The 20,297-nt window shown below is 45.4% G+C and overlaps 1 long non-coding RNA gene across 1 annotated transcript in view; it reads left to right on the top strand.

The window, feature by feature from the left end:
• LOC310708495 overlaps positions 1-20,297 on the top strand; it is a 227,006-nt gene that overhangs the window by 79,397 nt on the left and 127,312 nt on the right. The window lies entirely within an intron of this gene.

Genomic DNA, 20,297 nt, shown 5'->3' with positions numbered 1-20,297 from the left:
CGATTAAACCTGCAATGCAGTGATGTTGCAAAATTAGCAAACTCTTTTGTCCCAAGCTTCCTGCAGGAAGAGCCTTCTTTTGATGATTTAAGCAGAAATACTGTTAGTAGACCGCCAATTTATATACGGCTAAGAGGTTTAGAAATCACGACAAAAAGGAAGCACTATGAGAAATACAAATTCTTTCGAAACTGAATCATAGCAGCTTTTTCCATGAAGTAATAAATATATAAACAATGCAGTATACTGCACCACAGTAGGAAAGTCCTGGTGGCTTGTGTGCCTGCTTAGAAAAAAACATTTCAAATAGAGGACGGTTTAACAATGGTCTTGAAATACCTACATTGGCTCCCAGTACAGTGGTGCCTCGCAAGACGAAATTACCGTATTTTTCGCTCTATAACACGCACCCGACCATAACACGCACGTAGTTTTTAGAGGAGGAAAATCCGTAGGCATGCCACCCGTAGGCATTCCCTCCATAACACACACAGACATTTCCCCTTACTTTCTAGGAGGAAAAAAGTGAGTGTTATGGTGCAAAAAATACGGTAATTTGTTCCGCGATTTTTTTCGTCTAGCGAATTTTTCATCTTGCGAAGCACGGTTTCCCATAGGAATGCATTGAAAATCAATTAATGTGTTCCTATGGTAAAAAAAAGTCCAAACAAAGCCAAATTTGGTACAGCAAGAGTTTATTAAGTGCTCTTTAAAGTCACACATACTGTAAAGAGCATTTCAAAATTCAAACCCAGATTTTTTTAAAAAAAACAGCAGAGTGGCCCAATGGTCACAGAAAATCCTAAAAATGCAGAAAAAACACACACAAGCTTCCAGATTCTTGCAAACCCCTTCCCAACACCAAGTCCTTGAATTCCAAACACACCAACCCAAAATCCAAAACCCCCCAAAAAAGTTTTAAAAGCTTAACTTACCAAATGGCTGCAAAATAAGTTTTGGAAAAGCTTCAAAAATCACCAAAGTCTTTAAAAACCTCAAAAAAGGCTACTATGTACACTGCGTTCTATGAGTTGCTCCTCGAAGTCAAGTCGCAACTGTATTAACGGTGTTAAGAAAAAGGAAACAAACTTGCAAGACGTTTTCGTCTTGCGAAGCAAGCCCATAGGGAAATTCGTCTTGCGAAGCAGCTCAGAAACGGAAAACCCTTTCGTCTAGCGAGTTTTCCGTCTTGCGAGGCATTCGTCTTGCGGGGCACCACTGTATGTTTCCGAGCACAATTCAAATTGTTGGTGCTGACCTTTAAAGCCCTAAGTGGCCTCGGCCCAGTATACCTGAAGGAGCATCTCCACCCCCATCGTTCTGACGGGACACTGAGGTCCAGCTCCGAGAGCCTTCTGGCGGTTCCCTCACTGCGAGAAGCCAAGTTACAGGGAACCAGGCAGAGGGCCTTCTCAGTAGTTGCACCTGCCATGTGGAACACCTTCCCACCAATGTCAAAGAGAACAACAACTACCAGGCTTTTAGAAGACATCTGAAGGCAACCCTGTTTAGGGAAGCTTTTAATGTTTGATGCATTACTGTATTTTAATATTTTGTTGGAAGACGCCCAGAGTGGCTGGGGTAGCCCAGCCAGATGAGTGGGGTATTAATTATTATTATTATTATTATTATTATTATTATTATTATTATTATTAATAATTTTCTGTAAAGCAGAATCAATGGCCACATTTATTTTCATACAGCTTTCTTCCTTTCTTCCCAACTCTAACTCTGCTTTGTCCTACTTGTTCCATCTTCTCCCCTCACCCATTCTTACTTTTCTTTTTGGAAAAGAAACTAATTGAAAAATGGCAGCTTGTGACTATCCTCCTTGCATGATGAAACCCCAAACAGAACACACTGCTCTAAATGAGAACAAAGGAACTGTAAATGAGAGAGATAGCATAACCTGAGAAACAACTTCAGTAGATTCCTGTTGAACTTCAGTCTAAATATTCAAAGCACTGCAACCTTTAAAAAGATACTTGTGTCAACAAACCTAAAATCATATTGCCCACCCCCTTTGTTAATGGATATCGGTCTCGGTCAAGCTGCACCATTGATAAGGACAGCAAGATCCCATTGCAAGTCCCAGACTTTACAAAAGGTTTTCCTCTGGGAGCGGGGCACATTTTGCTGATAGTCTTTTTAATGTCAGGCAGCTCTGGGAAATAGCAGAAAGTATCAAATACCCATGGACTGCTATGTCAACAGCATGCCTGTTTGCCTGACACCATCATGGTCAAACTGGACAGAGGCAGCATGAAAGGCATTTTATGGGCTACTTTGGCTACAGTATCCTTAATTCTGAAAGACAATACAAGGTGAAAAAGTCAAACTCTACTTCTAAAAGTTTTAGTTGCGAGCAGCTAAAATAATCCGAAAAGCCCTAATAAATCAGAGAGACATGTAATAAGAGCCCAGTCCAGTGTTCTGGGCATCCTGACAATCATTGCATTTGGCTCTTTGCCATTAGTCTCCAGAAACAACAACATTATGAACTGCTTGTTCCGTCCACAGCTTCTGAAGGGCTACTGCAGACCGCAGCTTCCTCTCCTGATAGTGGAGGGAAATAGTGAGCAGAGAAGCACAGGTGGGTAATATACCTCGGGTTTGTGGGGGGAAATGGAGACTAAGGCCTAGTGGGGACATCTTGTCTTGCTAGCTACGTATCAGGTGGCTTGGCAAAAACGGTTTTGTTGTGAGATTTCATTGCTGAAGAAGCCAGGCAAGTTTCTTGGTGAGTTAACTATAGGTCAGGGGTCAGCAAACCTTTTCAGCAGGGGGCCGGTCCACTGTCCCTCAGACCTTGTGGGGGGCCGGACTATATTTTGCAGAAAAAAATGAATGAATTCCTATGCCCCACAAATAACCCAGAGATGCATTTTAAATGAAAGCACACATTCTACTCATGTAAAAACATGCTGATTCCTGGACCGTCCACAGGCCAGATTTAGAAGGCGATTGGGCCGGATCTGGGCCCTGGGCCTTAGTTTACCTATGCATGCTATAGGTCCTTTGTGTAACAAAGGAAGTGGCTTTATTACAGAAGCCAGATGGGTGGGCTCACTTCCATACTTGGCTGGTAGCGAGAAGGACAATAGTCAGAGGTGTGTTAAGAGAGCTAGGCTAGAAGCAGGCAGAAGTCAGAGAAAGAACAATGCAGTGGTACTCCACAAGACGAACGCCTCGGAAGACGAAAAACTCGCTAGATGAAGGAGTTTTTCGTTTTCTTAGCCGCTTCGCAAGACGCATTTCCCTATGGGCTTGCTTCGCAAAACGAAGCTTGCCCCGCAAGCTCCAGGGATAGCGGGGAAGCGCAGCGCGCCTTCCCCTCTGTCCCCGGACCCCTTTTGAACCAAGGGGCGGCAACAGGGAGAAGCGATCTTTTCCCCTCCGCCCCTTGCTTCAAAAGAGGGGACAGAGGGGAAGGCGTGCCTTCCCCTGTGTCCCCGGAGATTGCGGGGCAGGCAACGGGGAGAAGCAATCTTCTCCCCGCCGCCCCTTGCTTTAAACAGGTCCGGGGACAGAGGGGAAGGCGCGCAGCACTTCCCCTCTGTCCCCGGACGGTCTCCATAGGAACGCATTGATTGATTTTCAATGCATTCCTATGGGAAACCGTGCTTCGCAAGACGAAAAACTCGCAAGAAGAAAAAACTTGCGGAACGAATTAATTTCGTCTTGCGAGGCACCACTGTGCTTGATTTCTGCTTGAATCCAAGGCTGTGGCTATGGGGAAAGCAATACCTTATGGGATGTTGATGCCGTGAGCCCCACCATCGTAGGCTCAGGTTGTATATACAGTGATACCTCGGGTTACATACGCTTCAGGTTACAGACTCCGCTAACCCAAACATATTACCTTGGGTGAAGAACTTTGCTTCAGGATGAGAACAGAAATCGTGCAGCGGCACAGTGGCAGCAGGAGACCCCATTAGCTAAAGTGGTACCTCAGGTTAAGAACAGTTTCAGCTTAAGAACAGACCTTCAGAACAAATTAAGTTCTTAACCCGAGGTACCACTGTATGTGTAAATAAACCATATATCCTAAAGACATGGATGTGTCCCACATTCCAAGGAAACTGAACACTAGGTAAGCGTCTGGAACTCCCAGAGTCTTGCACCAGTCAGAGATTGGGGTGGTAAAGGTAAAGGACCCCTGTGCAGTTAAGTCCAGTCAAAGGCAACTATGGGGTTGCAGCGCTCATCTCGCTTTCAGGCTGAGGGACCCAGCGTTTGTCCATAGACAGCTTTCCAGGTCATGTGGCCAGCAGGACTAAACTGCTTGTGGCGCAACGGCAGTGGCGTAGCGTGGGTTGTCAGCACCCGGGGCGAGGCAAGTAATTTGCGCCCCCTAACCCGTGGATTTGCGCCTCCTAACCCTAACCCCCAGATGTTGCGCCCAGTGCGGCCGGCCCCCCCCTGCACCCCCCACGCTACGCCACTGCGCAACGGGACACCATGATGGAAGCCACAGCACATGGAAACACCATTTGCCTTCCCACCACAGCAGTACCTATTTATCTACTTGCACTGGCATGCTTTTGAACTGCTAGGTTGGCAGGAGAAACAGAGAAACAGGAGATTCAAACCCAGGGATTCAAACCGCTGACCTTGTGAGGCTCGGTGGTTTAGACCACAGCACCACCCGCATCCCAGGGTGGTGTGCAACAGTGTGGCCATAGGGTGCTAGCCTGGGGCATTTATTGCAGTCCACCCCACCAGTGTACACACAGCAGAGGGAGATTTAGGCCAGTGCAACTGGTTGCCCCGCAGTGGGTGCCGAGCCAAGGCGGGGTGCCACAGGGCATTGCAACTATGATGTACTGCATGTGCAGAATGGAAAGTGAAAGTGGAGGGAGCCCAATTTTGGGCTGGCACAGGGTGCCAAAACCAAAGTCCAGCCCTGCACACAGGTTGCAGTATTAACTAGGACGGAGTGGGGGGATGGGGCAATAATAAGGTTGGCATGGGTTTTAGGCATCTGCATTCTAAAAGACAAATTTTAAATTTCAGAAGTGATTTTTAGGAGCGTGACAAGTATGCCCTTGGATCAGCGCCAACAGCATTCTCCAGAGCAGGAGCAGATTCCATCAGAAATGGGTCTCTCATCTCTGATATCTCCTGTTTGTGATGACTGAGACACAGCGAGCATCTTTGCCAACTAAACCTTTTCCGTGGCTCCTGTGTGTAGACATATACACAAACCTTGTGCTTCACACTCACATAAATACAAAGATGAGGCAAAGCTTCCATTCCAGATGTTACCATAGCGATTCCCACAAGCTCTCTGTGTTGGAGCAATTGCTTTGTTTGGTTGCGTAATCTGTGACCAATTTCTTCCGAAATAACAAGAAAAAGGAACCTCACGTAGCTTATGGCTGTTTGCATCTCTTTGCCAGACTTGAGATCATAACCACGTCTCTCCCTCTGCCTCTCTCTTACTGTACTGTAATTCTGTGCAAGGACGGGTGGGGGGGGGGACCCAATTGTGAAATAAAGGTGCTAGTCTGCTTTCCTTATTATTGTTATTTTAAATCTATAGCTTCTAGTCCTGAATGGCCTGCTCCCTAGGCTGCGCCTCTGTTATGTACTGAGTTGAATAGGATCCAAACTGCAGCAGTCTGATTGGTCCTAGAACAATAGGATCCAAATTGCAGCAGTCTGATTGGTCCTAGAACAATAGGATCCAAACTGCAGCAGTCTGATTGGTCCTAGAACAATAGGATCCAAATTGCAGCAGTCTGATTGGTCCTAGAACAATAGGATTCAGAATGCAGCAGTCTGATTGGTCCTAGAACAATGCAGCAGTATAATTGGTTGGCAGGAACCACCCAATCATGCTCCAGATATAAGTGAATCCACAACCTGATTGGCTTACAGTAGAATTCCAGAATTAGCCAATCATGTGCAGCCCATTGTGTAAATAATGTATATAAAGCAGATACTTTGAGGGGACTTTCATTCATTCCTCCTCACCACTATGAGCTGAATAAAGAGCATGAAATCACTTTGCGACTCTGAGTATATTTCAGCCTCATTGACTCACATTTTACTAAGAGTTCACACAATAGCAACATCCATCTTTAACTAGGGTTGCCATATTCAGACAAAAGTTGTTGAGCTCTTTTTAAATTTATTTTTTGCAAAATCTACACTTATAGAAGAATGGAAGCCTTTCTGGGGTTATCTGGAAAACGTATCATAATGAGATGAAATTGTGAGCAGGATTCGAAACAGGAGCAGCAGAAGAAAAATGATAATATTTTGAACAGAAGAATGTGTCTTAGGTGAAACGTTTATTAGAGTGTAGCATGTAAATGGCATGGGATTAAGAACAGCATGGAAGGAATCATAGAATCATAGAGTTGGAAGAGACCACAAGGGCCATCGAGTCCAACCCCCTGCCAAGCAGGAAACACCATCAGAGCACTCCTGACATATGGTTGTCAAGCCTCTGCTTAAAGACCTCCAAAGAAGGAGACTCCACCACACTCCTTGGCAGCAAATTCCACTGTCCAACAGCTCTTACTGTCAGGAAGTTCTTCCTAATGTTTAGGTGGAATCTTCTTTCTTGTAGTTTGGATCCATTGCTCCGTGTACGCTTGTCTGGAGCAGCAGAAAACAACTTTTCTCCCTCCTCTATGTGACATCCTTTTATATATTTGAACATGGCTATCATATCACCCCTTAACCTCCTCTTCTCCAGGCTAAACATGCCCAAGGAAAGGCAGGAAGCCAAAGTTTAAAGAGAAATTCATAACAAACTTTAAACATGGAATTTATTTGCGAAGATTTTAAAGTTTAATACAAAACTGATGCGCAAAAAGGAATAAATTCTGAGCCACTCCACCTCCTGCCTCCAGGGAAGCAGCTGGTATCAGATTACTTCCCAACCTTTCTCTCAAACTGCTCCTCTGCCTCTCAAGCCCATTAACCCAGAGATTCCATTTGCCATTTTAAGCTGTGGCTTTTGCTGTGGCTGTTTTTGCAGTTTATAGCCTACAAAAACCTTTAATCCGGAAAAAGAAAGGGGGAAAAAACCCAATTTGGATAAAGGTTTCCAGGAGCTGCAGAGTAGAAAGTATATACGTGAATCATGATGACAACGTTGTTCCATTAATGCAAATTAAATGCCCTTGCCAACGATCGGCTAATAATAATAACATGAGTAAACTGAATTGCGCTTTCATGGAATATTTTGTGAGGCTTTTATTGGACGGTGGAGGAGTGGAGAGTTGCAAATTTAGAGCAGGCTGGTGTGATCTGGTTTTGGTCTCAGATTCAGAACTCAGGCTCCCCAAGGGCCCCACATTAATCTGAAAGCGAGAGGGTTTAGAAAAGTCAACTATATGGAAAGCACACTTAGGAGCTGAGTGGTGTGTTTATTGAGCTGGTGTATTTAGAAGTCGGCCACTGACCTCAAAGGGAAAGAAAAATAATGACCAACAACCCCCCCCCCAGATGCCAAAGGGGGTAAGGGAGGGATTGGAAGAAGTATTCTTTTGCCAGGAATTTCTCATTCAGGATTAGATCAGCCCTTCCAGCTGCACCAACCCTGAACAAAAATCAGTGCTATATAGCCAGGAAGGATCAGAACAAGATCCATCCAGTCTAATCTGCTCTTTCCAACAACCACAGGCAGATCTCTGAAAGATAGTTAGATTATAGATAGATAGATGGTGATAGATAGATAGATAGATAGATAGATAGATAGATAGATAGATAGATAGATGATAGATAGATAGATAGATGATAGATAGATGATAGAGGTTTGATGAGGCCTATACTGAAGGTAATGGGACCCTCTATATGTCCAGCTCTCCTTTGTCAACAACAAATTGTTGCTGTTTTTTGTGTTGAATATACACTATATGGTAATTTATGGACCTAATAGGTATCTAAGAGATGCGGGTGGTGATGTGGGTTAAACTACAGAGCCTAGGACTTGCTGATCAGAAGGTTGGCGGTTCGAATCCCCGTGACCGGATGAGCTCCTGTTGCTCAGTCCCACCTCCTGCCAACCTAGCAGTTCAAAAGCACGTCAGTGCAAGTAGATAAATAGGTACCGCTCCGGCGGGAAGGTAAACGGCGTTTCCGTGCGCTGCTCTGGTTTGCCAGAAGCAGCTTAGTCATGCTGGCCACATGACCCGGAAGCTGTACGCTGGCTCCCTTGGCCAATAAAGCGAGTTGAGCGCCGCAACCCCAGAGTCGGTCATGACTGGGCCTAATGGTCAGGGGTCCCTTTACCTTTAATAGGTACCTAAAGCCAATTGCACATGTTGCCATGCAACCAGTCCATGCAGAATGTAGGCACCCAATATATAGAAAGGAGCAAACCAGTGATATTTTTAGCGAGCAGGCTAGCAAGCGGGGCCTTTACTTATATCATAGGAACCTACATAACACAAAACACTCTTGCGGTATTTAGGTTTTATTATATTTGTTTTTTATCTTATATTTTGGAAATGTACATCCAGTTGTTTTCCCCTTTAATTTTTTGGGGGGCTCCCAAGAGAGTGGGGCCCTAAGCTATAGCTTGTTTAGCTTATACGTAAATCCGGTACTGATTGCGTATCTATGTGCCCATGATGAAGCTATTGGAGAGGTCAAACCTATTGCAATACCTTTTGCACCTGCAAACATTTTGGGTCTGGTCACACTGCTGCGTTTCCAGCTAGTGCATCTCCAGTCACTTCCTGCTGAAAACCAGCAGCTTTTTATGCCACAACTATTCCGGTTTAGTTTTTGTCCCACTTTTGCTGTGCTACAGACCCTTCAGACATCAATGGTGCGGTAGCACTTTGGAAGCACCGCAGAACAAATTAAAGGGGTGGCTAACACCCCGGAGGACAGGATCACACTTCAAAACGACCTTGACAGATTAGAGAACTGGGCAAAAACAAACAAGATGAATTTTAACAGGGAGAAATGTAAAGTATTGCACTTGGGCAAAAAAAATGAGAGGCACAAATACAAGATGGGGGACACCTGGCTTGAGAGCAGTACATGTGAAAAGGATCTAGGAGTCTTGGTTGACCACAAACTCCTTCCCCCTTGCCTTGAGGTGTGAACAGAGGCTAGGGGTTTGGAAGGCTGCCAGGTTAACTGGGTGTGAGATGACAGGAAAACAGAGTTTTTATCAGGGTGTTCTGTGATAGGGTTACCAGACGTTCCTGTTTCCTGGGGACAGTCCCCGGATTTGTGAATAAGTCCCCGGACAAATTCCATCCCTGGAATGTCCCTGGATTTCATCTAATGTCCGTGGGAAATGCAGCAGCGGCAGTCTCAGCAGCCCAGAGAAGTTGGCTCTGGATGGCTTCAGGAGCTGCTCAGAAGTCCCCATATGATGGTGGTGCAGGGGCTCTAAGATGCAGCTTCCGGGCTGCCTCTACCTTCCCTGACCCCAGCAACTGAGCTGTGGAGGGAGGCTTCACGCTGCCTATCAGAGCTTGTGTGCAAGCAGGAGGGGGCAGGGATCTCTCAGTTAGGCAACGGGAAGTCTCCCTTCCCAGCTGAGGGATCCCCGCCCCCTCCTGCTTGCATGCAAGTAGGAATGGGATTGGAGCTGCTCCGATGGGAAGGGAGGCATTGCACTGCCTGAGAGATCCCTGCCCCCTCCTGCTTGCGTGCTCCAAAAGGCAGTGTGAAGACTCGCTTCCCTCTGCCACCACCATCGCTGCAGCATCAACGTCCCAAACATGTAGTATGTATGTATGTATGCATGTATGTATGTATGTATGTATTGTGTCCCCGGATTCATTGAAAAAAATCTGGGAAGAAGAAAGAAAAAGAAAGACTGGGATCCATCTTGGGCAGGTTGGCTGCAGGCTGGCTGGGATAAATGCCTTGGACTCCAGGGCTGCACTGTTGTGGGGGATAAGCCCCTCTTGAATGTACCATGCTATAAGAGCTGGACTCCCTCCATGCAGGGTGAGTAAATAGGTGAATAAACCATTTTTCTTAAAGCTATGACAGTCTCCGCCATGTCTCAATTCTCCCTCATTCTCTGACTTTCTCTGCGGTTATCTCTCCCAAACTAGTGTAACGCTTGAACACCTTGTCATCGCCTCATTCACTTGTGGGAGGAAAAAGCATTCACCAGTTTACCTGCTGCTGGGGCTGAAAGAAGACCCAGAACTGCACACACCTGAGACCTCTCCACACACCACTGGTCACAACCAGTTTCCCCCAGCTCAAATCAAATGGATGAAAACCTAGAAAACAATTCCCACTCCTGGAATCATCACAAATCAGTAAGGCTGCGTCTGCTTTTGAGAGCAAGGAATGGCCACCTCCACCACTCTCACATTGTATCTGTCTTTGCCCAAATTTAGATGCAAACTTGGGGAGAGACATCAAGAAGGAACTTCTGTGTTTGCAAGCTGTGGTGGGAAACTTGAGCATGAGATCACAGTGTGGTCTGTCTCATGGGTTGAGACATATGACAAGTTCCACAGTGAGCTTGAGGTCATCAGTTTCAGTAAGTTTTCAGTAAGCTCTGAAGTGCTCATCATATATACATATTGGGGTCATTAGCATCAAGCCTTCTTAGGGTCATGAACGTCAGGACTTCCTATTAAACCAGCCCAGCAGGCTGAGAGTTAGCAGACGAGAGGTGTCCCAAAGACCAGTTCCTGAAAATGACTTCTCCCCTTGCTGAATGCAACTTCCCATTGCTGAATCTCTATTGAACCAATGATGATTTCTAAACATCCTCTCTTGTACACAGAGACATCAAAAGAAGTGTTGCAATGTGCCGGTTATATTTACGCAAAGTAGCAGCCATGGAATTTGGTTTCAGTTCAAGGGCTTAGCCCCAGAACATATAAAATAGGATATCATTATTTACTAGTGAAGCATCCGCATTTAGTCACAACAACACTCAGCCACAACTGTTCCTACCACTCGCTCCCACCTGTGACTAGCAAGAGCCAAATCAATTGTGCAAATCAGAGCAGCTTGTCCTGGTGTAGAATTTTAATTTACTATTATTACTATTATTTTGTTTTTACGCAGATCATGTGCTACCAATACATTTTCACAGTCGGAATGAAATAACTCTCTTCTGTGTTTAATTGGTAGATTCCTGTACACTGTGACTTTTGATTTGCTGTTATTTTGACTATGAGCGAGACAATTTTACAGTGGTACCTCAGGTTAAGAACTTAATTCGTTCTGCAGGTCCATTCTTAACCTGAAATTGTTCTTAACTTGAGGTACCATTTTATCTAATGGGGCCTCCCGCTGCTGCTGCCGTGCAATTTCTGTTCTCATCCTAAGGTAAAGTTCTCAACCTGAAGTACTACTTCCGGGTTAGCGGAGTCTGTAACATGAGGTGTCTGTAACCTGAAGCGTACGTAACCCAAGGTACCACTGCATTGGGACGCGGGTGGCGCTGTGGGTTAAACCACAGAGCCTGGGACTTGCCAATCAGAAGGTCAGCAGTTAGAATCCCCGTGACAGGGTGAGCTCCCGTTGCTCAGTCCCTGCTCCTGCCAACCTAGCAGTTCAAAAGCACATCAAAGTGCAAGTAGATAAATAGGTACCGCTCTGGCAGGAAGGTAAACAGCATTTCCGTGCGCTGCTCTGGTTCGCCAGAAGTGGCTTAGTCATGCTGGCCACATGACCTGGAAGTTGTACGCCGGCTCCCTCAGCCAATAAAGCGAGATGAGCGCCGCAACCCCAAAGTCGGTCACGACTGGACCTAATGGTCAGGGGTCCCTTTACCTTTACCTTTACCAGTGTATTATGTTACTGTTAATCTTAATGTTGCAATTTACTGTCATTTTCAATGGGAACTTTGGTTGGAGAGTGATCTAGAATTATCACTGTTCTTTCAGCTAAGGCTGGCTGGTGTAAGGGCCTAAAAGTGATTTCACAAACTGTTGACAAATCACAGAACCCATTTCATCCTTGAAGACTTCCTGACGAAGAGAGTGTGCCAATCATTTTCAGCAAGCATTTCCTGAAGTGACCACATGCAGCCCCTCTGCAAAAATCATTAAAGAAGTCTTTAATGGTTGATGTTTTATTGTGTTTTCAATATTTTGTTGGGAGCCACCCATAGTGGCTTGGGCAACCCAGTCAGATAGGTGGCATAATAATAATAATAATAATAATAATAATAATAATAATAATAATAATAATAATAATGTGCAGAAAGCTAAAGGATATGGCAGGAGAGATGGGGAAAGACAATGAATTGGACTTGAATCCCAGATTTCTTGGGAAATGTCCCCAAAGGCACACCCACACACCACACACCCAAACTATTTGCTTTTGGGAAATGCTAGGTTTGAGCTTGAAGCTGCCAGCAAGTAGGCTTTCCAGAATCTGATTTAGAGCTGTAAAATGTCAAATGTGGAGAGGTGACAAGGAGGGAGTGTGGAACTTAGCCTCTTTCCCAGTTGACTCTCTGTCAGTCAACTTTTCCACCAAACTCCAGCTCATTTGTTCTGCAAACTGAGTGACTCTTACTACAAAGAATCAGGAATCGGGGGTCACACATACTACCCATGCATTCTCCAGGCACAAATCTGCTTGCTGGGGCAGAGCAGGGGAGGGGTGTGTGTGTGTGTGTGAAGATTTTCTTGGGTAACAGTAGTACAGAGTCTCTCTTTTCAAGCCATCATATCCTTCAAAGTCCATCATTCAGAGTGAGACTGTACAGTTTTAGGCAATATGGGATTTGAGCGGGGGGAAAGAGGTGGGAAGAGACAGGGGAGAAAAGTAGAAGAGAGTAAGATTTCATTCTTTTCCATAGTATGTGAGCCAAGCTACTGGGTCAGTGTCACGTAAACAGGTACTTTATTTTTTGCTGGCAGTGCAGAGTCCAGGCCAGGGCATGCTTGGCTGAAGTGTGTTTTGTCTCTGTGTGAAAGACAGAGGCTTTTAGACCCATGTTGATAACACTGCTGTAATCACTATTAGGTATAAACAGCAAATGATTTTTAAACACACTGATTTGTTACAGTGTAACCTTCAAGACCTTCTGTTGTAGGCCTTAGTTAAGAATCTCCTCTCATCCTCTGTGTATGATATATATATATATATATATATATATATATATATATATATATATATTGCACCAGTGCTTTTTTTCTGGGGGGACGCAGCGGTACACATACCCCTAAACATTTAGTGAATCTAAGTTTGGCCTCATTGACGGGCAGTATTTCAATATGAGTAGGAAAATGAGAGTACCCCGAGACATTTTTTTAAGAAAAAAGCACTGTATTGCATCCTTGGTCAGCAGGATCTCACACTGCCTCAGTGCATTAAAAGCTACAGCATATTCCATACCCTCCAACATTTATCCAATAAAAATAGGGATGTCCTATTCTATTATTATTATTATTATTATTATTATTATTATTATTATTATATACCCCACCCATCTGACTTGATTGCCCCAGCCACTCTGGGTGGCTTCCAACATATACAGTGGTAACTCGGGTTACAAACACCTCAGGTTACAGACTCCGCTAACCTGGAAGTAGTATCTTGGGTTAAGAACTTTACCTCAGGATGAGAACAGAAATCGTGTGGCGGCAGCGGGAGGCACCATTAGCTAAAGTGGTAGGTTTGAGGTTAAGAATGGACCTCCGGAATGAATTAAGTTCGTAACCAGGGGTACCACTGTATAAAAACATAATAAAACTATACAGGGGGTCACATAGCTCCATACCCTCCAACATTTCTCCAACGAAAATAGGGATGGCCTGAGGAAAAGCAGGACATACCAGAATCAAATCAGAAACTGGGGTGGCTTTGTAAATCCAGGACTGTCCTTGGAAAATAGGGACACTTTGAGGGTCTGCATGCTCTCCAGCCAAGGATTAGGCCATGGGTAGGCAAACTAAGGCAGAAGCTGTGGCTGGTTCGTTCACCATTGCCAGCATGTGGCATGGCTACCCTGTTCCTGAGCCATTTGGAAGCTCAGCAGTGAAGGGTAAATAATAGGCCCCAAATGGGCCAAGGCTGAAAGTTGAGAAAAAGAACAGATGTGAATTTTTGACTCCAGATTCAGGTAGTTGTGACCGGGAGAGGTTTACAGAACTCTCAGTGGGCCTAAAATGGTTTATGTTAGCAAATCCTTCCCCAGCATAAGCCAGCAAGGAGGCCCTGACTTTGTGCACGTAGCAGGAGGGCCTTTTTTTGCAAAGAAAATTGTGTGGTGCGCATGAAGGGCACCGAAAGAGCAATACCTTAAAAGCACTTTGCTCTCTTGTACATTATGAGCTGGCCCCCTCTGACATGGAGCTCACTGGGATGTTTCAGATTTCTCATAAAAGCAGCGTGGTCTAGACATGTGCCTTGCCATCAATCTAGGTGCATTGTGTAAAATCTGGAAACATAGGCCAAATCCCCAGGGTGTTTGTGTGAAATCATTTGGCTGTCTCTGTACTGTAAACCACTCTGTTTTATACCATTTTAGTGATCCTGGTTTCTCCAAAAAAAAGATCTTAGGAAGTACCATATTTTTTGTCCCATAGGACGCTCCGTCCCATAGGACGCACCTAGTTTTTTGGGGGGGAAATAAAGGAAAAAAATTGTTCCTTTATTTTCCCCCCAAAAGCAGGTCGGGGAAACCGAACCAGGTCAAGGAACAGCGGGATGGCGGCGCTGCGCCTCCCTGCTGTCCCCCGAGCTTGTGGGGCTGGCCGATGTCTGCCCGGTGCGAGGGGCGCTCTGCTTCAGGGCGCCCTGCCCGCTGGGCGACAGGCTGCTATACGCAGCGTGGGGAGCCCTGCGGGGAACTCCTGCAGGGCTCCCCATGCTGCAGATGTCTGTCCGGCGCGCTGGGCGCTCTGCTTCAGGGCGCCCGACGCTCCGGGAAGCAGGCTGCTATCCGCAGCCTAGACATCCCTGCGGGACCTCCCTAGGGCTGCCTAGGCTGCGGATGTGTTCCCGAAGCGCCGGGCGCTCTGCAGGGCTCCCCACACTGCAGATGTCTGTCCAGCGCGCGGGGCGCTCTGCTTCAGGGCGCCCCGCCCACCAGGTGGCAGGCTGCTACCCGCAGTGTGGGGAGGCCTGCGGGGAACTCCTTGCCTGCCCTCAAATAATAATAATGGGATCTACAGTTTCTTAAGGGTGCTTAGAATTGTGAGGGGCAAACTACAGTTCCCAGGATTACATTAGGGGAGCATGTGCTGTCGATGCGACTGTCATTCCGTGAATGTGCTGAGAATTCAGCACATATGCTCAATAATTTCTGGAAGAGATCACAGGTTGTTTGGCAGAATCACAATTCCCTGTTAGGCCAGTTCAGTTGTCCTTCTTCACAGAGGACTGTACTATTTAAAGATAAGGAACCAGAAGAGGACACAGAGGAGACCTTGAAGTAGCCCATCAACTGTTAGTATTTGGACAGCACATCGGAGAGGCACATAGCTCACCGTGGGGAGATCCACTGCATTTCTATTTAAATTACTGTATTTTTCGCTCTATAACACGCACCCGACCATAACACGCACGTAGTTTTTAGAGGAGGACAATCTGTAGGCATGCCACCCGTAGGCATTTCCTCCATAACATGCACAGACATTTCCCCTTACTTTTTAGGAGGAAAAAAGTGAGTGTTATGGTGCAAAAAATACGGTACTTACTTTTCAGTGTGCATCTATATATAAATTAGCATTTGCAAGTTTTCTACAAATCATTGTCTCCTTCTCTCTCTCTCTCTCTCTCTCTCTCTCTCTCTCGTGATGCATTAAGAAGCAACCCTAAGCTTGAGAATATAGTGAAGGTTGGCGAATTCACAATGTGCAGATCCCACTCTGCGCTATAGCTCAGAGCTGGAGAACCTATGGGTCTCTGGGTATTTCTGAATGCCAGCTCCCCTCAGTCCCAGGAAGAATGGTGAATGATCAGAGATCAGGTATGTCCCAAACAGAACGGGAACAGACCAAATGCTGGAAGGATGGCAAAAACACCTCTTGACCCAATATCAGTTACAGGATCTTCAGGTGATCATGAAGATGGATAAGAGGCACTTAAGAGATTGTCTCTTCAGGTCCGATGCAGAAAGGGATTTAACCACGATTGCCTCTACCAAAAGTTCACCATGGTTCCCACTTATCAAAACGGAGCATATCCGAGGCTAATTATTTGACAAAGCTCCCACTTGCCATACTAAGAATTGCTTTTACAGAATTACGATTCCAGTCAATGCCCTCGGTGGTGGTGGATGGTTGGTACAGCAAAGTACAGTACAAGGAGAGACTTTGTCTGTGCGGGCAACCTTGCATAGAGGACCTGTACCACTATTTATTGCAATGCCCGCTATATATAGAACCAAGAGACCGATTTATAAAACCCCTGCTCACAAATGGAACACACTCGAACAGGGTGGAAAGGGTGAAATGGCTGCTGAGTGATACTGATGACTTCATAACTTATAAAGTAGCACTATATGCTTTGGCAGCTAAGAAGATCAGGAGAAAAGAACTAGATAAAATAGCGGACAATTGCAAAGGTGATTCGGACATTTAAGCTGCCACATTCTACCTGAGAACCAGTGGCGTAGCGTGGGGGGTGCAGGGGGGCTGGCCGCACCGGGCGCAACATCTGGGGGTTAGGGGGCGCAAATCCATGGGTTAGGGGGCGCAAATCCACGTGTTAGGTGGCGCAAATTACTTGCCTTGCCCCGGGTGCTGACAACCCACGCTACGCCACTGCTGAGAACCCCTTGCTATTCTATCGTATGCAACAAATAATTTTTAGGAGACGTGATTGTGGTTTATTGTATCTGCAGTGCCTGATGTTTTTATGTTTTTTATGGTTACTGTTGCTTTTCTTTTTGTTCCCTTTGTGAATGATGCCATGGCCTTTGGCTAGTGCAATAAAGTTGATGATGATGATGATGATCAGAGATCAGGATGCATTTTGATGTGTTTTGCCCCCAAACCAGCTAAGAATCAAATTGAGAAGAAAAACCTAGCAGCTGTGTTTTAAGCCACTTGTGTGCACACAGCCAAAGAGTCTTGTGTTATCCTGAAGATAAACACATTTATTATGGCATAAACACTTCATCTCTGTCTATTAAAATCAACAGTCTTATAATGCACTTAGTTTTAGATGGATTATTTAAGGTTGAAATGAATATCACCAAGTGATACCCCTTCCAAAAGAAAAGCTAATATAAACCCCAATAGAAATACGTACTTGTTTAACGCAAGTGCAGAGTTTGTGATTGATTTCACTGGAGCCCAGATTAGAGTGTTCTTAAGACTTTCGTCGAACTGTTTATCAGAAGAAATGTCCTTTTGATTTAAAAAGTGGTAAAAATAGACCATGTAGACAAGCAACAAGTTCAGCTGATCTGGGGCCGTGCTTCAGAGGCTTTCTAAAAAAGGAACAACACAGATTAAAAATAAATCTTTAAAAGGTGGCGCGTCAGAATAAGCGCTTTCACTTTCCCAGCAAAACACATCCTCACCCTGACACTTTGTCCTCTAGATTTACCATGTTCATTTCAGTTCAGCGGTTCATTGGCATGTCTTGCATTGGAATTCAAGTAAACTCCAAGGACTTTTTGCAAAGCTTAAACAGTACGCGGAGTCCAATGACAAAATACCCATTTCTGGCCTTAAAGCAGTGGAAAGAAGATACGGGAAACTACTGAACATTACAGAGTACAATATTCTGATAAGCTCAGACATAAACATGTGACTTTGCATCACTGTGTTAAGTAGAATTGCTGAAAATGTTGTATGAAGCTTTCCCTTGATGTTCATGAAGGGAATTTCCATAACTTTTTCTCTGTCTTTTAAATTTAGCTCATTTCTTTGCAGTGTGAGACAATTTATTTACATATTCCCATCTAGACCCGTGATGGGGAACTGGGCTCAATGTAATTTCATGCAGCACTCAGCACCATCCCCTCTCTCTGTTGCAGGCCTACGTTTGCTCCGGGAATTGCATCCTCTTATGGGGTTCACACAACATGCTAAACCATGGTTCACTACACCATGGTTTGCCATTGCACACAAACTCAGCACTCTTTCATGACCATGGTTTGTTTGTCCATCCCAGAAGCCCACCCAGATATAAAGTCATGAGAGGCAAGAGCAGCTGGAAAACAGACCAAAATGTTGGGGGGAAACAGGCCATGGTCTGTTCACTCATCCGTGGGACGACTCGTGGTTAACTCCTGGTTTGTTAAACAAACCATGGCTTAAACCTGGCATGACCAAGCTTTTTCTAGGACAAGGGAAAAGTGGGTGTGGCCTTTTTTCTTTTCTTTTTTAAAGGACAAGGCTTTTTTCTGTGGCATCGAGCTGTCACATAAACCTTCTGGGATCACAGGGGCACAGCAGGAGATCTGTGGAAGTGATAAGTAAAGCAAAGTTTAAATGTTTTGGCCTTGTGGAGGACACACAAAAACCCTTTGGCATAATTAATTAATTAATTGACTTTCTGAGGATTCTGCGGCATCCATCTGTCTGAAAACACAATGGCGTGCACCACTGGGGGTGAAGTCAAACTATTTGGGAATCACAGCGCCTGCTGTGGCTGCAGAGACTGCTAACTTGTAACTGCTGCCTCCCGCATTGTTTTTGCTGTGTTAGCAAGCACCAGAGTGGCCTCTCCAAGATGCAAGCCTGGGTTTTGTGCATGGAGGTCCTGGGCTGCCCAGATGACAAGACCCCCCTCTCAGCCTCACTGATGTGACCCAAAACAAAGCAGAGAAGTACATTTGGCACCAGCTTGGCTGCAGGAGTTGCTGGAAGGAGGCATACAAGACACCATCCAACTGTCTAAGGGAGACCATGCCAGATTTGTGTAGGGTTTACTCCTTAGCCTTTTCTCCATCCAAATATGTCTTGCAAGGCAGCGGGTACATATTTTTCACCGGGGTTTCCTTCCGAAGGCTTTCTCATGAATGGGTTTAGCTGTTTAGGATCACAGGGAAGTTTACAATATAAAAAAAACACACCAAAACATGTAACATGGTAACAAACAGAAACAATAAACACAGTTTAAAGGCCGTAAAAAGGTAAAGGTAAAGGGGCCCCTGACCATTAGGTCCAGTCGTGGCCGACTCTAGGGTTGTGGCTCTCATCTCGCTTTATTGGCCGAGGGAGCCAGCGAACAGCTTCCGGGTCATGTGGCCAGCATGACTAAGCCACTTCTGGCGAACCAGAGCAGCGCACGGAAACGCCATTTACCTTCCCGCCGGAGCAGTACCTATTTTTCTACTTGCACCTTCACGTGCTTTCAAACTGCTAGGTTGGCAGGAGCAGGGACCGAGCAACTCCATTGCGGGGATTCGAACCGCCAACCTTCTGATCGGCAAGTCCTAGGCTCTGTGGTTTAACCCACAGTGCCACCCAAGTCCCTTTTTAAAAGGCCGTAAATGGTTTAATTAGCCAAAAACTATTACGTATGCACAAAACACTGCTCCTTTTGACCCAGTACTGAGCCATGCACCCATTCTTTTCTCTAAATAAAGGATCGTGTCAACAAATGGAGGGACTCATAGGAGCAGTCAAAAGTTATTTGTTTATTTTGAAATGACAGTTTTTTGTGGTTTTTGAGGGAGACAAAATCCTCTTGGGGATCTGCAGGTTAGTTAACAGCAGTTTAAACAAACTCAGAATTATGTGTAAACCAGGTGTGTGTTAGAGAGAGAGAGAGAGAGAGAGAGAGAGAGAGAGAGAAGGAAGGAAAGAAAGAAAGAGAGGAGGGATGGGGAGTCACACAGAGAGGACAAACTACATGATACTGCAGTGCTGTAATCTCTGCCCACAGAGATTCTATGTACATATATAGCACGTCACAAAGAATGTGTGAATGACGGGACAGGTCCCTGCCCCAAGGGCCTTACAATCTGTAAACAGACACAAGGAAGAGAACAATGGAAGAGGAAGCAAATGGAGGCTATCGAGATAAACCTTTGTGGCAGCACCAAATCAGTCGCTTTGAATGGAAAGCTCTCATTATGAATAATAATCGCATTTAGCAGGTTACAGTTTTCAAACCACTTCACATACATTATGTCAGTACTCCTCAGAACCACCCTCTAAAATAGGCCAGCCCTATTAAGCCTACGAGGAATTGAGGCTAGGAAAAAGAGCGGCTGCATGCTGAAAACCACGTCATGCGTTTGTAGTTGCTGTCAGATTAAACTGGGGACTTCCTGAGTCCTGACTCACACACTTAAAAGGGTGAAACTAGTTGTGGCATGCGGAGTCTCTCTTTTTTTAATTGAAATAGCATCAGCAGCTGGGAAGGTGGAACGCAGGCATTACCTTCAAGCCTCTTCAACAGCGCCAAGGTAGCGTCTGAGT

Source organism: Podarcis liolepis, assembly GCF_965112155.1.
Source record: "Podarcis liolepis genome assembly, chromosome: 6".
NCBI lineage: Eukaryota > Metazoa > Chordata > Lepidosauria > Squamata > Lacertidae > Podarcis > Podarcis liolepis.
This window is presented reverse-complemented; position numbering and strand designations above follow the sequence as displayed.